The sequence below is a fragment of the Etheostoma spectabile genome, chromosome 17, assembly GCF_008692095.1.
Source record: "Etheostoma spectabile isolate EspeVRDwgs_2016 chromosome 17, UIUC_Espe_1.0, whole genome shotgun sequence".
Classification (NCBI taxonomy): Eukaryota; Metazoa; Chordata; class Actinopteri; order Perciformes; family Percidae; genus Etheostoma; species Etheostoma spectabile.
In genome coordinates, this window is record NC_045749.1 from 9,227,995 (window position 1) to 9,232,593 (window position 4,599).

The window sequence follows — 4,599 nt, forward strand, 5'->3', positions numbered from 1 at the left end:
GGTGGGCTGCACCCTTTTTATCCCATCCCCACTCACTATTAATCCATTTATGGCAATTAGTTATTCATCAATTGTAGGCCATGCCCTTACTTAAAACAAGATGCACTGGTAAGGCTTAATTGGATGTAACCAGTTTCCACCAGTAGTTTTCTGTTTCATGTCTATGGGGAATCGGTTCATTTTGGGGGGGAAAACTGCCAAATGTAATTAGTCCAGTTTGTCTCAGTGGAAGGAAAATGTGTAGGATTTAGTGGTATTTGCGGTGAGGTTGCAGATTGCAACTAACTGAACACCTCTTCCCTCACCCCTACCTTTCAAAGCGTGTGAGAGAACCCACAGTGGCCTTCAGGTAAAAACGTAAGGCCCTCTCTCTAGCCAGTGTCTAGTTTGTCCGTTCAGGGCTACTGTAGATGTACGTGGTGGTGTAACATGGTGGGCTCAGTGGATGAGGACCTACCTCCTAAGCAGATATGAAGGGCTCAGGCGCCCAGATAGCTCAGTTGGTAGAACAGGACCTAAGGCCCTTTGCTGCATGTCATTCCCCATTCTCTCTCCCCTTTCATGTCTTCATCTATCCTGTCAATAATAAAGACCGAAAATGCCAAAAAGTAATCTTTAAAAAAAATAAAGATATGAAGGGCTCATTCTAAACAAATGAAAACCCAACGATTCGTAGTTTCAGGTGATTAAACACTAAAAGAAACATAGTTATTAACATAGTTATTAATATTATATTGTATAGTATTTGATATATATTATATATCAAATTTTTTTCTTTTATTAATTGATAATTTATCAAGATCAAAGAAGAAAATCTCCTTAGCCTCTAATGGCAAATGAGTTTTCTGCTCACAGCATTGCAAATAATTTATTAAAAAAATTCAACAAAGAAGGATATTTAGGATATTTTGTCTACAAGATGTTTTTACCAAAACCTGGACAAACAAAAACAAAACTATCTGTGTGGTAGGACACTTTTTTGTCTGTGTCTGTTTGTGATTTGTTTCTGTGTCAGAAGAGGGAGCAGTGACCTAAGAGATCTCACACTGAACATTCATCAGTTTCTCTGAAAGGTTTGTATGTGTTTTGTGATTAATAAATAACAGAAATAATTGACTGATAAACTACTATTTAATAATATAATTATGTAATGATATGCTTATGACTTTCAGTGCAGCAACAACACACCAACATGTCATAAAATAACCTTTTATTCTAAGAACCCCAAAACTCTCACTCACGCAAATACTATTGAGGGAGAGTCATAGGCACTCTGTAACATAACTAAAACACGTCTGTGCAGTTTGTGAGATAAATGTTGTCAGAACATTGAACTCATCACCTCTGCACATTTAACAGAGGAATGGTGCCATCTGCTGGCTTTGCACTGTAATGAGGTGCAACAAAGTGAGCTGACTGGAGTGTTTTCCAACAAATTCCATATTTTTTCATGATGGACTTTATTATTTTGGGGACTGGATTTAGCCTTTACGTGCTGAGAGTTAGTTACAGTCATGAAACTCTCCAGGCTCAAATATTGCACAAATGTGTGTGTGTGTGTGTGTGTGTGTGTGGGGTGTGGGTGTGTGTGTGTGTGTGTGTGTGTGTGTGTGTGTGTGTGTGTGTGTGTGTGTGTGTGGTGCTGAAAACCTTTATTAAGTATGAGCATTATTGGCAGCACAGTATGTTCCCTGGAGCCAGGGAAAGGTGTTATGCAACACAGTCTGTGGAATGATTAGTGGCCTGGCAAAGACTAGTAGAGATGAGCCCTGATAGGGGTCAGGAGGGGTTATCAAAGGATATAAACATACTACACAAATATACTCCCTGTCACCTGTCTTTGTTAAACATTAGCCGTGTTAATCTGATTTATTCCAGCAGGTAGATGAAGGAAGGTTAACTGCCACATTTTTGTCTGAGATCTGTACACACACTCACACACACACACACACACACACACACACACACACACACACACGCGCGCACACACACACACACAGCTGCTATGCTGTAGTCAGAGCCATGTAGCTCTCCACCCAGCTTCATTTATCTTCTCCCACAAAAGCACTGATCAGATTCAAAGCCATGGGGAGTGTTTGACTGTGCATCCATGACAGCTGCCTCTTGGCCAGGGTGTTTAATAATCACTGCTGGGCTTATTGGTTTTGTCATGGCTTCTCCAATTCCCTGTCCTTCTGCCAGATAAGCATCTAGATGACTTTTTACTGAAGCACAGTGCAATAGAATGGCATTTCAGGAAGAGAATGTAATTGTAAAAATCATGTGTTTCTATGTCCATTAACATTGCACTTAAATGCAACTTGTAATGTGTTTTGTATTTGCTCAAGGCCATAAACAATAGCTTTGGTTCACTGCATAGAACATTCTGTGCTGCCTTACCCAAATTTTACCATTAGCAATTCTAGGACCTCTCTCTCTTACTGTCATTGTGTTACCTCATTTCCAGAATTTTTGGTTCTTGGTGATTGTCCAGGTGATTCAGCCTCAGCTCTTGTGTTCCTCTCTCCCGTGTGTGAATGATGCCTTTTCCTGCTGTCTGTTTGTGCAGTCTGTCCTCTTTTCAGGTCTCCATAGTGGAGAGAATGTCATTTGGCTCAAGTTCTGTCTGTTTGGTTTACAATTTTTTAATGATATTGTCTTCCTGAATTTCCATTTTATAACTTAGCTAGTTTGGTCTATTGTACAAATGTCATATACTGCCATTTCTTCATTGTATGTAAAGCCCCTTAAGGCAAATTTGTTGAGTTGAAAATTGACTTGACTAAGGACTGTATGAACGGCTAAATGGAGAGTCATGCACAGATCTGGAAAATTGAAGGAGAATGTCACGCTCACAATGGTGGATCCTGTGCATGGCTCAATGGGAAAGCTGTTTTTCCCAAATAACATTTCTACAGTACATTTAATTGTTCAGACCGACAACAACAGAATCCATCTGTCTGTTCATGTTTCCCAGACTCATCTATAAAACGTTGCACAAGTCAAAGTAATTCAACAGGTTTTCTTATCTCAGAAAGGCTCGCATGGAGTTCTGATTTATCAAGCTTTTCAGAGGAGAGAGTGTTGAATAAGTTGGCTGACATGATACAGCGTCATTCACTTCAGTGCTAAAGGTAAAACCATGGGTCAGCATTCATTCGACGCAGACAAGGAGCAGGCCTGGTTGTGAAGTCTTATAACACTATGTCACTAACATTTAAAGCAGAATTGCACGCTTTATTAGTCACATGCATACCTAGCTATTCCAAGAGTTAAAGATTATATCAGTGTGATTTATCGCCTAATAAATTATTATTATTACAGTATTAACTGATAAATTCTAGTTAAATCATTTTTTCATCAGCGTCAACATCACCTGTGGGATACAACATAGAGGAGTTACAATAATTCATGAATATTCTCAAACCAGCAGATTAATTTCATACTTTTAGAGACTCTTGACCCAGAGATTTTATCTCTGCAAGTAAGCAAACATTTCTGAACAAGTGACACTAAAACTTATAAACAGTGGAAAATGCAGTGTTGTTCCTGTCTTGAGTAAATGCTCACTGCACTATGCTGGTGTTGATGGTAATGGTAAATCCACACTTTTGTTGCAGGAAAAGGGGGAAATTGTGTCAAAATAAATGCCACTGAGGATAAAATCATATTGGTTTTGGCAATTCAAGTTCACATTGTCACAGTAGATTCAGCTGTACTCTACACATTAGCAAAACGCTGTGCATGTCATCACAAGGAAAACAAACACACAAATCTGTAAACTGGCGGTCAGTGTAAACTCCAAACATCCTCTGGACCTTTGCTGCCTTGCTCCTCAGTTTCCCACATGCTGTCCTCTCCTGCGCAACGATTGTTTCCCTTCCTTTAGATTTATGATTAAACATAGATTTGCTTATATTTTATGAAAAATCCTGCCCAGTTCTCAACTTGCTTGCTGTGTTCTCTTCCCCATCGTTTCCAGATAAGTGCTGGCTTCCTGTATTGTTGTGCCAGCCTTCCATGCACACAGCCACAGGGTCCCAGACCACTCTGTCAATTAGACGGCACACACACAATCACACAGAGCTGAGAAAAGAGTGAGTGAGCAATGTCTAAAAGCGAAAACGTGATTGTTGACTTCTTCCATCATCATCATCACAAATGTTTTTGTACATTTTCATACCATGATATATACGAATACATGTCATCACTTAACAATATGCACAGACATAGGAAAGATCACAAAGAAGTCATTAGGTAGGTCTGTCTCACTTCCCTGTCTGAATATGTTCTTTTGTGCCCATTCAGAGGGATACATTATGTGCCTTTAAAATGTAGATAGAAGATAGAAGGTCAGAATCAATACATAAATTGTGATAATGACAGAGCTGTGACCGTACACAGAAAGCCAGACATACTGTAGCAGAACTAGATTCTGTGGCAGTTGTGGTGGCCTGCAAAAAGTGAAACATGTACACACAAACTGCTAGTAAAACTATATGGCTATTATGCATACAGTATGTGTGTAAGTATGTGTAAGATGTGTGTATTGTTGTAGAAGTGTGACAACACACACATCTATGTGTGCACCTGATATTT